We start from the raw sequence: 13,559 nt of genomic DNA on the forward strand, positions 1-13,559 counted from the left end.
CACACTTTATGGTTCCTATATATCTTTGCTTGATTGTGATCCTACCTATTCTCTTGAATCTTTTAGAATATTCAACCTTGACATAGCTTGTATTATTCTTTGTGAATCTAGTTTCTTTTTCGTAGAGTTCAAACTTATTTTATTATATCAAATTTCGGGGACGAAAATTTTTATAAGGTGGGTAGAATGCAACAATCCGCTTTTTTTTTTTAAAATATCTAAATATAAATAAATTATAATTTACTTTTATTAATTGGAACCTCTTATTTTTGGAAACTAACTTACTAAAAATAATTAAATTAATTTTATAATTATTAAAGTTTAAATTAATTATAATTTATTCTATTAAATTGAATTATTTCTTAAAAACTATTTTATTAGACAAAACTAAATTTTTATAATTATTATCGTTTGAATTTGGATAAATTAAAATTATTATATAATTTTTTTATATTAAGATATTTTATATTATTGATTTTATAATAACGAGAGTCTAAATTAATTAGGATTTTTATATCATTTTTATTATAATGAGATATTTTGAGAAAAGATAAATATTATTATTATTATTATTATTATTATTATTATTATTATTATTATTATTATTAACCACTATAACTAGAATAAAAATTTTTTTAATAATATTATTATTAAATTCAAAATCTGGCAATATGAATAAATATCGATACTCTTTGGTGAATTTAGATTTGTTAATGCTTCATTATATATATTTTATTATTATATTACTAATATCATTTATATTAGTAACTCATATATATATATATATATATATATATATATATATATATATATATATATATATATTATTTATATTTTAACATATTCAGTTTTTCTAAATATGCGTTTGAGATATTTATAATTTAAACTGCTTATTCAATAGGTTCAGAACATGACACCTAGTCTATAATTATTTTTAATCACTATCTAATATTAATTCCTTAAATTCTTCTCTTGGCCGAATGCCTTAAAGAAGTAAAGATAAAAAAAAAATCAAACGTGGTTTTAAATTACTTTTGTGGCAGTTTAAAACTCTCCACAAATTGACTTTTTAATTTGACACAAATTAACTATTTTATGAGATTTTCAAATCTCCACAAACTTTGTAGTTATTTATTTTTAATTTCAAATTATTCATTAATCTCAATTTAAAATCCTAAACATTCATTAATCTCATCTCATTTATATATTCTCAAATTAAAAATTTATTTTTTAATATCAAAATTTAAAAACTAAATCTTTTATAACATAATTTCTCAATATAAGACATAATTTTAAATATAAAAAAAATTCTCAACGTCAATAATTCCAAATATATATGGTATTTCTACATAATTATTATTGTTTTTTTTTTAAAAGTAAAATAAAACAATAATTTCAATATTTTAATATCATCAAAATTCTAATTACATAAAAATCTCAAAATAAAAATATGAATGCAAAGTCACTCCAGCACGAAAGAAAGAAAGAAAGTCTTCAGAACTATGTTCTCTAGAAGTAACATGTACACAGAGTGAAATTGCATTGAACCTTGCAGAAAGAGCCATCACCACCATGTTAGGAAGACATGCCATAAAAGTGACATCAAAAGAACCACAATGTGTAGGGCCACTTGCACCAAATAATCCAGCTCTATCCATTGCAAATCTTACCATCATGCACTACCTGTGTCACAGAACATGTTCTTTGAGCAATTACATAAACTAATCATGTATTGACCAATAAAGAATCACAGGACTATCATTATCATAAAAGTATAGAGAAATTGTAAAACAGTAATGAATGTAGTGAGTGAGTTATTATTCTTACTTGGTCATAAGCCTTCTGCATGAATGGTGAGTAAATTGCACAGAAAGGCTTGAGACCTTCACAAGCTAGACCTCCAGCAAATGTAACAGCATGCTGTTTTATCCCCACATCAAAGCATCTTGTTGGGAATCGAAGAAGGAAGAGATTCATGCCAGTGCCACCTCCCATTGCAGCATGGATTGCAACGAACGATGTCTTTGTCGCCTTCTGCTTCTGCAATCAAAGCCTCTGCAAAATATGTTTTGTAAGACTGCGAAGTAAAGTACCTTACCTGGATAAACTGAGATCCATGGTATATTTGAGTGGAGTAATCTTCAGCCAGGAAGCAAAGCGTATAAATGGAAAGGAAACAGAATAAAGAATAATGAGATATGACTAAAGAAGGTGAAGATTTTTCCTATGATAGATTGTTTCCTTTGTTGTTTCATACCTTGCCTTCCTTTCCTACTCTGACCCTCTTTCTTGCAACTATTATCCCATAGATGAGTTTCATATCTACCAGTCCATCTATGCCTAAATAATTTAACAAAGATTTATTAATAAGAAAGCAATTATGCAAATCATTGAACCTATTATTATTCAAACACTAGTCTTTCTAATAGCAACAAAAGCACCAATCTTGTAACACCAAAGATATCAATGGATTTTCTATGCGCAATTTGCTTCTGGTTCTGCTCCACCATTTCGTCATGCACCTACTTCTTTGTAGTTTGTAGTGCTCATGATAGCATGTGATGCTTGTTGTGAGGATGTAACACAACTTGATTAGGAGCTTGGATTCATGGACAACCTCAGTGACTGTAAAGGGTGTTAAAGCAAAACCTACCAAAACCACACAGAAAAAAATCATCAATCAAACACATATATGTTAAATTATCTTAAATATTTAATTATTTTAAATTAAAATAATAACACTTATATATGTTAAAAATTAGAAATTTAATAGTAATTATATCTTTTTTTCATTTTATCAATTTCCTTATTTAACCACTCTCTGTCCACGTGTAATAGTAGCATAGTAATAAAGGATTTACTTATCAATGTTATCTTGTCTTAAGAATATTGGTTAAAATAATTATTATTTTTTAGTTTCTTAATAAAATAAATACACATCAAAAAGATACTTAAAAACTAATAAACAAATAAATGAAGCATAAATCAATTTGCAAATGTCAATGCTGAAATTTCACCTAATTACACAAGTTATATCTACAGGAAGTCTTCCATCCTGCCATCCGTGTAACAAATCAACTAGACAATGATCCTGCAGCAAAAAAAAATCAATATCCCTGACAATCAAAATATAAAATCCTTTTCATTTGTGATAGCTTTAGGAAATCCTCCTCCATTTGTGCCCGTGGCCATTTAGTAGGATCAAAAAGAAAATCGCTGCAATGTTCAACACAAGTTGATGCAAGATGAAATTAAAATGTAAGTAAAAAAGAAAGAAAAAAAAAAAAGAAAACACAGATTCCTTTACACTTGTTAAGGCTCAAAGACCTTATTTAAATATTATTGCTTATTAGCGATCCAATAAATATCATATGTACATCAGAATCTTCAGTACTTTCAAGACACGTTTCATATGTTAATCAAAGAAGTACTCATGTTAATACTAGTAATCAAGAAGCAAAATGAATGTGAATTAATGAACGAGACAAGACAAGTACCTTTTAAAGTAGAAGACTTGTTTATTTTCTGTGATGTTATGCTAACTGTGATCATCAATAATACAAGGTGCAAAAGAAGGCAACAAACAGAAAATGATGGATGAATAACTGTAATGACAATATTAAATATGAATGAATTTCCTCTATATAATATGCAATGTATTGCAAGCAACACACAAAAACAAAATAAATTAAAAGAAAAGAATGAAGATGTTGAGAAAATTTCGAAGAGGACAAAATGGTCAAAGAGCGTGCCAGCCAGAAAGAAAGAAGGATATATATGGAGAGAGTGGAGAGTCATTGTAGTTAGACCCTCCAATGTTGAAGCCTCCACAATCCACACCCACCAACTGTACAAAAACCAAAGCCACTTTCCTGGAAGTACCCTTAATCCCTTTTTCCCCTTCTTCCAAGTCACACACACATTTCTTAATTACTATTATAATATTATTCCAACCTGCATGCACCTTCAAATCACACATACACACACCAATCACTATATCTCTCTCTCTCTCCGTATATAAACCCCCTAATAAACACTATCTTTGCCCATTGCACTTCCTAATCCCAAAACCACTCTCGCTCTACACAATCACTCATAACTGAATAGTAGTTTCAGTGGAGTCGATATAATGGAAGCATTGAATAATAGAAGATTATTGCAGTCACATTCAATCAATATTATAATAGAGATTACTGCTGTTATAATATTTGAAATATGTATTTAATTTTTTTCCTTTCTTATAAAGCTCAAAATCCTGCCCTGCATCTAATTTCCTCCACAATTACCAACTAATTTAAATAATAAAAGATTCTCATTGCAATCTTTGTTACTCACAAAACTATATACTATATCATATGATTTTTCTGACCTCTATACACTGTGGTCCATGTTCCAAGTTTCCTCCGCTAGCCTCAAGCTCAGGGCTCAGAGCGACACTTATCACTTAATTGTAGCAAATAACAAATCTTGAAAGACAGGCAGTTAAAGGCAGTTAAAGAGAGATAGATCTAAGTTTAAAGTAAGACGAAAGGTAGTTAAAGAAAAACACTATATAAATAAACAGATGAGGACTTAATTACTCATGCATTCTAAGACCAACAAAACCCTCATAAGAAAATCTCATGTTAGATAAGCTTGGACAATTGCACGAGCACTCAGAAATAGTAGCCGATAACCATTTTCCTAACATAAATTTAGTAGGGGACCGATTCCATACTCCCCTAATGTTTGGAATTTTAAAATTTCTTTGCATTATTAACATTGTAATGTAGCGTAATATCCTTGATAAAATTATTAATTAATTAATATTTTTTTTTGTAAAACTACCAATACATTAATTATAACTTTTAAAATATATTTTTAATAAAATAACAATTATAATTATTACAGAATTTTTTATTTTGATGACTTACTATTGAAAATTTAATATATTCTATTAGTATATAAATTATTAAAATTATTAAATTCGTTTATAAATTCTAATTAATTAATAATTTTTATTTTTATTTATTTTAATTATTTGTTTGATATTATAACTTATCTCATAAAATTTAAAATTTTTTAAATAATAATTTAATTATTTTAATTACTAAAATAAATAATTTATAGCGTACTTACCAATTTATACTATATTTATTTATTTCGTTTATATATGTGTATTTTTTCAATTTTCATATGTCTTATTTACACATAAAAAATTATCTCATTTATAGTATAAAACAATATATATGTATTTATAAATAATTAAATATAATTTTTAAAAATAATAAAAAATATTAATAATTTAAATTAGATCAAATTTTGTAAAAATGGAATGTTTCAAGTAATAGAAAAGATAAACGATTTTAAATAATAGAAAAGATAAACCATCCATTTTAAATAATAGAAAATATGGACACGTTAACACGTCTACTGTAAAAAACATAAGTGTAATTCAGATAATATTTCAAATTTTTAAATGACAAAATTTTTAAATTTTTTATGTACTCTCTTGAATATTAATTTTTAAATTTAAATTATATATATTTCAAATTTTGTTTGTCATATGAGAGTGTATAAAAGTTTGAAATATAATTTAAATATAGGTGATTTATTTGATGACACAGTTAATGAAGATCACGATTCTATTGGTATAGAATATAAATTTTTTTCTATTTAAGTTGGTTGTAAAAAATTTGTTACAAAGTTTAATCCAATTTAAATTATTAATATTTTTTATTATTTTTAAAAATTATATTTAATTATTTATAAATACATATATCTCGTTTATACTATAAACGAGATAATTTTTTATGTGTAAATAAGATATATAAAAATTGACAAAAATATACATATGTAAACGAAATAAATAAACGTAGTGTAAATTGGTAAGTACGCTATAAATTATTTATTTTGATAATTAAAATAATTAAATTATTTATTTAAAAATTTCAAATTTTATGAGATAAATTATAATATCAAATAAACAATTAAAATAAATAAAAATAAAATTATTAATTAATTAGAATTTATAAATGAATTTAATAATTTTAATAACTTATATACCAATAGAATATATTAAATTTTCAATAGTAAGTCATCAAAAAAAATTATGTAATAATCATAATTGCTATTTTATTAAAAATATATTTTAAAAGTATAATTAATGTATTGGTAGTTTTACAAAAAAAATATATTAATTAATTAATAATTTTGTCAATATACATTAAAACTTTTATTAATGGAATTCTTTAGGATATTGCGCCAACGTACATTACAATGTTAATAATTTAAAGGAGTTTCAAAACTCCAAACTTTAGAGGAGTATTGTAAATAAACCTACAATTGAAAATAAACTGTTAGTTTCAACTTTCAATACCTGTTTCAGGTTAATCAAGAAGTTCCTGGTTAGATAAGCTTGGACAATTGCACGAGTACTCAGAAATAGTAGCTGATAACCATTTTCCTAACATAAATTTAGTATCCAGCATTAGATTTGAGATTCAATTCAATGAAACAATAGGTAGATAATAACGTCAACCATGATGGGTGCATTTACATTTGATAGAAGAAAAAGTTAAGTTGACAACCATTACTATGTACCAAGCTTGTTGAAGAATGCAAGGTGAAACATGGAAACAAAAGAAACAAAAAAATGTAGAGCATGCCATTGGACTATGGACCATGGACAATTAGTATCAGTTCTGTTAGACACAAAAAAAGCCACCATCTCAAGATCTAAATTAAATGTAGATATTATTATCATGTCAAATTTGGTCATTTACCTCCAATTGAGATTTTCAAAAATAACGATAACATGGAAGAAAATATAGCTGGAGAGTGAGAGTGAGATGAGATGTAGAGTAAACTGATACACTCTATCAACTCAAACCTGCAAAAGCATCAAACAAAGGGAAAAAAATATTCATATAATAATCTTTTTTGAATATATACCCATTTTGGTTCTCAAAGAATTTCAGACTGGACACTTTAGTTCCCAACTAAAATTAATTACTCGATTGGTCCTTAACAATTAATTCCGTCAGTCACTTAGGTCCTTTACTCCGTTAACTCTAACAGAGGACAAAATAGTCCCTGACAACTCTAACAGGGGACAAAATGGTCCCTGATCTCCTCTGTTCGGAAATGACACTGTTCTCTCCCAATTTTCATCATATCTCGCATAACACTAGCAGTCTAACACTGTAACTTCAAACTACACCATGCACACTCTATAAATTTAATGTTCACAAGAAAAAAATCCTCAACTTATTCTCAACCAATTCATACTCGAAAAACTAATGCCTATGTCTCTCAACTAGTTATCGTCTTCGACGGATCCCATGAATCTAGATAGCAAGTCTGATTTGTTAAGACTCGTTGTTATCATTGTCATCTCCCTCCTCCTCTGTCCTATCATCTCCATGATCACATTGTCTACCACTCCAATCGCTTTCTTCAGCTTCTTCTCCAAATCAATGTTCAGTAATCGCTTCAGTTTTCATATGAGCGGCAACGGCGACATTGCTCGTTGTACTGATAGCTTGGATGCGAGGTCAAAGCTGTCTGCCAACTTGGACTCTGGAAAAGAAGGAATGAAGCACTCGGTATCTATTTTAAATGAGAATTTGCATATGATGTCGAAGGAGAATCTTCTCATGATGTCCTAATGTCCAACAATTTATATTGCTTGCCGGAGAGTGGAGAAAGGCGTGCCCTTGGAGTAGTTGTGGAACTTGGTTTTGAGGATGTCGTGGACATGTCGGGGTTGGAGGTGATGTTATCGAAGACGTGAAAGTGGATGCTTTTGGTGGGTGAAGTGCAGAGGAGGTGGATGTACCAGTCACAAGGATTTAGGATGTGTGTGGTCCATGACATGTTGAGGTAGGTGCGACACGTGTGACAATTATACCATGGCTTAATCTTGGAGCTAAAGAGGAGGAAGGAAAAGATGGAAAAGAAGACTGTGAAGGTAAAGAAGAAGAGTATGAATGTTAGGGTTATGCGAGATATGATAAAAATTAGGGAAAAACAGTATCGTTTTCAAATAAAGGGGTCAGGGATTATTTTGTCCCTTGTTAGAATTGTCAGGGATCATTTTGTCCCCTGTTAGAGTTGTCAGGGACTATTTTGTCCTCCGTTAGAGTTAACGGAGTAAAGGACCTAAGTGACTGATGGAATTAATTGTTAGGGACCAATCGAGTAATTAGTTTTAGTTGGGGACTAAAATGTCCAGTCTGAAATTCTTTAAGAACCAAAATAGGTATATACTCATCTTTTTTTTCTCATTCATTTTCACCTTTTCGGCTACGCACTCCGAGTCACATTCAATCCGAAAACAAAATTTCACAGAAAAACAAAAACAAAATAATCGAAACTCGAAACCCCCAAAACAATGCTCTGCTCGTTCTTCTTTTCTGAAATTAGAACACAAGTTTGACATACACACACATTTGCCCAATCATGGCCTTAGTCTATTTAGCCAATAAACAATTACAGCAGAAGCAGATAAAGACCGCTTCGGATCTCACCATACACATATATTCAATCCAAGCAACTTTTGAATCCCTAAAACCATCCATTTTTAGCTACATGATGACACTAATATGGAAAAAAAACCAAAATGTGCATAACATGGTTAACCCATTCGTCCCCTAAAAGAAACAGCACAAAACAAAAACCAAACATGACCAAAAATAAATAAATAAAAAGAAGAAGAAGAAACGGCAATACAGAAATAGCTGAGAAAAAAGAAAGAACACATTTAGAAAAATCCATAAGCAGAGAGAATGGAATTTGCAAGGATCTGATATGTGAGGAGTTTACTTAGCAACAATTCTGGCGATGAAATTCACGTAACGGATCTTACCATCGGGGCCAACATCAACCTCCCTGATCCAGAAGCTCTCGATCTAGAAGCTCTCTACCGCAACGAACACAGCAATGGTGACGGTGCCGATGGCGGAAACAGCAGCCGGAACGACGGCAAAGATGGTGTGGAAAACTTAGGATTCTCTCTAAGTCCAGTCTCTCGCTTTCAAAAAAAAGAGAGAGAGAGAATCGCGTTTTAGCTCACTCAGTCTCTCCTTTCCCTTTAAGTTCGGCCCTTTGGTGTTCTTGGTAGAGGAATTAATTTATCACATTTTTTTCTTGGACAACTCGATTAAAAAGTTTTTTTTGAGCTTCAAGTATTTTAATTTCGTATGAAAGTACGATTTCGATAAATTCTAACCGATTAAATTTGTGTTGGATAAGTGAATTATTGTTGTGTTGATTATTGGTGAAGTTTGATTGACTTCATATTAAAATTTGTTGATATATTGTTACAAGTAATTAAGTTTGTGATTCGATCATGTTGGTGTTGTCCAAACCAAGATAATATGGTTGATTTGGGACTGTCATTGTATTAATTTTGAATAAAATTTGTAAGATTTGATGGCCGAGAAGTTAAATTAAAAGCTGTGAAAAATTAATAACCGAAAAGCTCGAAAATGGATTTAAAATCAAGTATATAATTTGAAAGATCACAAGAAATGATTTTGGTTTTGAAAGAGTGTTTGTCACCAACACAGATATTATTTTTGAATATAAAAATATAGTTATAAAAAAGATCAGGGTTAAAAGATAGTAATCATATATGTTTTGGGGGTATTTTGTGTAAAAAATAAAAGTTTTGGAGTAATTCGGATATTTTATAGAAAAATAGAATTATTTCTAAAAATATAAAATTAAATTAGTAATTTTATTAAATATGAAATTAAAATTTGTAATTTTATAAAATGTTGGGTTAAAAAGTAAAATATTTAAAAGTTTGAAGTTGCAATATAATTCCTAAAAGCTTAAAGAATAGACGTTAATAAGCACGTTTCAATATAAAAATAATAATTTCAATACTCTTTTATTATTAATACTAGCATTACTTGTGTTAATATAACATATTAGTATTTTATTTAAAAGATATTATTTTATGATATAATAAAAAAGTAAGCAGAAAATTGTTCTAAAAGCTTTAGAAAAACAAATCTAAAGTAAGAATCTTTGATTCTCTTTCTATAAGGCACTTAGGGAAAGGCGAGGGAATAATGCAAAAATAATTTATATCGTCGAATGATAAGAAAGAAAAGAAGAAAAAAGAAAAAGAAAAGAAAAGAAAAAGATCAAGAAAATCTCTACCATAATAGAGTAGAGAGTAAAGAATAAAAGAATTTAAAGAACCTCTGCCACAGGAAAGCAGAGAACATAAGAGAAAGGAATGTACTATTTAAAGGACTCTCTGTCACAGGAGAGTAAAGAATAAAGATTAAAAGAATCTAACGAATCTCTACCACAGGAGAGCAGAGCACAGAAAAGAAAAGAATATATTATCTAAAGGGATCTCTGCCACAGAAGACCAGAGGGCAAAGATAAAAAAAAAACTTTAAAAGACTGTCTACCACAGGAGAATAGATGCGACCTTGCTTGGGCCTTAGTGCCAAATGTATAGTGGGGACGCCCACACACTGAAAACTGTTTTCCAGATGTAAGCATATTGAAATACATTTAAAAGTCACACTGTATTCGGCCTAGCCGTAAGACTTATATGCACACTGTATGCATCTGGAAAACCATATCTGGGACTTGTGTCTGAATAATGTCAGAAACGGATAGGCAACCGACACATGAGTTCATGGCCTGCATATGACTAGACATACATCATGCTTGTTTGCGCATATCTCTGTGCTATGTAACTCTGTGATTGTTGGTGGACGAAATTGTGATTCAATTGTTATTTCATTTTGCAAAATTCATTGCTTTTCATTCCCTGGTAAAGGCGCCAAAAACATGATGCCAATACCATAGTTCACAACTCCGTTCAACTTAACCAGCAAGTGTACTGGGTCATCCAAGTAATACCTTACGTGAGTAAGGGTCGATCCCACAGAGATTGTTGGTATGAAGCAAGCTATGATTACCTTGTAAATCTCAGTTAGGCAGATTAAATAGTTTTGGGTTTCGAAAATTAATAATAAAAAGAAAATAAAAGGGATAGAAATACTTATGTAAATTAATAGTGGAAATTTCAGATAAGTGTATGGAGATGCTGTGCTCCTCTTGAATCTCTACTTTCCTATTACGTTCATCCAATCCTTCTTACTCCTTTCCATGGCAAGCTGTATGTAGGGCATCACCATTGTCAATGGCTACATCCCATCCTCTCAGTGAAAACGTTCCTATGCTCTGTCACAGCACGGCTAATCATCTGTCGGTTCTCAATCAGGTTGGAATAGAATCCCTTGATTCTTTTGCGCTTGTCATCACGCCCAGCCTTCAGGAGTTTAAAGCTCGTCACAGTCATTCAATCCCAAAATCCTACTCGGAATACCACAGACAAGGTTTAGACTTTCCGGATCCTCATGAATGCCGCCATCTATCTAGCTTATACCACGAAGATTCTGTTGGGGAATCTAAGAGATATGCGCGCGGCCTAAGGTAGAACGGGAGTGGTTGTCAGTCACGCGCGTTCATAGGTGAGAATGATGATGAGTGTCACGGATCATCACATTCATCAAAGTTAAGTGTAACGTATATCTTGGAATAAGAATAGAAGAGAATTGAATAGAAAGTAATAATAATTGTATTGAAACTTGAGGTACAGCAGAGCTCCACACCCTTAATCTATGGTGTGTAGAAACTCCACTGTTGAAAATACATAAGTAAAAGGTTCAGGCATGGCCGAATGGCCAGCCCCCAAACGTGATCAATGGCCTCCTAAGATGAAGAACAATACAAAACTGAGACCAAAGATGAAACGTGGTCAAAAGACGTCTAATACAATAGTTAAATGTTCTATTTATAATAAACTAGCTCCTAGGGTTTACATGAGTAAGTAATTGATGCATAAATCCACTTCTGGGGCCCACTTGGTGTATGCTTGGGCTGAGCTTGATCTATCCACGAGCTAAGGCTTTTCTTGGAGTTGAACTCCAAGTTATGACGTATTTTGGGCGTTCAACTCCGGATCATGACGTTTTTCTGGCGTTTAACTCCAGACAGCAGCATGTACTTGGCGTTCAACGCCAAGTTACGTCATCAATTTCCGAATAAAGTATGGACTATTATATATTGCTAGAAAGCTCTGGATGTCTACTTTCCAACGCCGTTGAGAGCGCGCCAATTGGAGTTCTGTAGCTCCAGAAAATCCATTTTGAGTGTAGGGAGGTCAGATTCCAACAGCATCAGCAGTCCTTTTTGTCAGCCTTTTTCAGAGTTTTGCTCAAGTCCCTCAATTTCAGCCAGAAATTACCTGAAATCACAGAAAAACACACAAACTCATAGTAAAGTCCAGAAATGTGAATTTAACATAAAAACTAATGAAAACATCCCTAAAAGTAGCTTGAACTTACTAAAAACTACCTAAAAACAATGCCAAAAAGCGTATAAATTATCCGCTCATCACAACACCAAACTTAAATTGTTGCTTGTCCCCAAGCAACTGAAAATCAAATAGGATAAAAAGAAGAGAATATACTATAAATTCTAAAATATCAACGAATATTAATTTACTTAGATGAGCGGGACTTGTAGCTTTTTGCTTCTGAACAGTTTTGGCATCTCACTTTTTCCTTTGTAGTTTAGAGTGATTGGTGTCTCTGGGAACTTAGAATTTTGGATAGTGTTATTGACTTTCCTAGTTAATCATGTTGATTTTTGAACACAGCTACTTATGAGTCTTGGCCGTGGCCCTAAGCACTTTGTTTTCCAGTATTACCACCGGATACATAAATGCCACAGACACATAACTGGGTGAACCTTTTCAGATTGTGACTCAGCTTTGCTAGAGTCCCCAGTTAGTGGTGTCCAGAGCTCTTAAGCACACTCTTTTGCTTTGGATCACGACTTTAACCACTCAGTCTCAAGCTTTTCACTTGGACCTTCATGACACAAGCACATGGTTAGGGACAGCTTGATTTAGCCGCTTAGGCCTGGATTTAATTTCCTTGGGCCCTCCTATCCATTGATGCTCAAAGCCTTGGATCTTTTTTTTACCCTTGCCTTTTGGTTTTAAGGGCTATTGGCTTTTTCTGCTTGCTTTTTCTTTTTCTTTCTATATTTTTTTCGCAAATTTTTTTTTCGCCAGCTTTCTTTTTCACTGCTTTTTCTTGCTTCAAGAATCAATTTCATGATTTTTCAGATCATCAATAACATTTCTCTTTGTTCATCATTCTTTCAAGAACCAACAATTTTAACACTCATAAACAACAATATCAAAAGACATATGCACTGTTCAAGCATTCATTCAGAAAACAAAAAGTATTGTCACCACATCAATATAATTAAATTAAATTCAATGATAAATTCGAAATTTATGTACTTCTTGTTCTTTTGAATTAAAACATTTTTCATTTAAGAGAGGTGAAGGAATTAATGGATTTTATTCATAGCTTTAAGGCATGGTTACATACTAATGATCATGAAGTAGAGACACAAAACATAGATAAACACAATATTAAAAACCGAAAACAAAAAGAAATAAAGAACAAGGAATGAATCCACCTGAGTGAGGGTGGCGCCTTCTTGAAGGTCCAATGGTGCTTTTTGAG

The 13,559-nt window shown here is 30.9% G+C and overlaps 1 long non-coding RNA gene across 2 annotated transcripts; it reads right to left on the reverse strand.

Annotated features, from left to right (window-relative positions):
• Positions 1 to 1,308: 1,308 nt before the first annotated feature.
• On the reverse strand, positions 1,309 to 4,631 carry LOC112712995 (uncharacterized). 2 transcript variants are annotated; one of them, XR_011865830.1, is made up of 5 exons: positions 3,498 to 4,631; positions 3,018 to 3,216; positions 2,258 to 2,649; positions 1,828 to 2,055; positions 1,309 to 1,683 (listed from the first exon to the last, which is right to left on the reverse strand). It is a non-coding gene; the product is annotated as an uncharacterized lncRNA (long non-coding RNA). The 2 variants fall into 2 exon arrangements; XR_011865829.1 differs by having other exon boundaries at positions 1,828 to 2,139.
• Positions 4,632 to 13,559: the final 8,928 nt, after the last annotated feature.

Source organism: Arachis hypogaea, chromosome 9, assembly GCF_003086295.3.
Source record: "Arachis hypogaea cultivar Tifrunner chromosome 9, arahy.Tifrunner.gnm2.J5K5, whole genome shotgun sequence".
In the NCBI taxonomy this organism is placed as follows: Eukaryota; Viridiplantae; Streptophyta; class Magnoliopsida; order Fabales; family Fabaceae; genus Arachis; species Arachis hypogaea.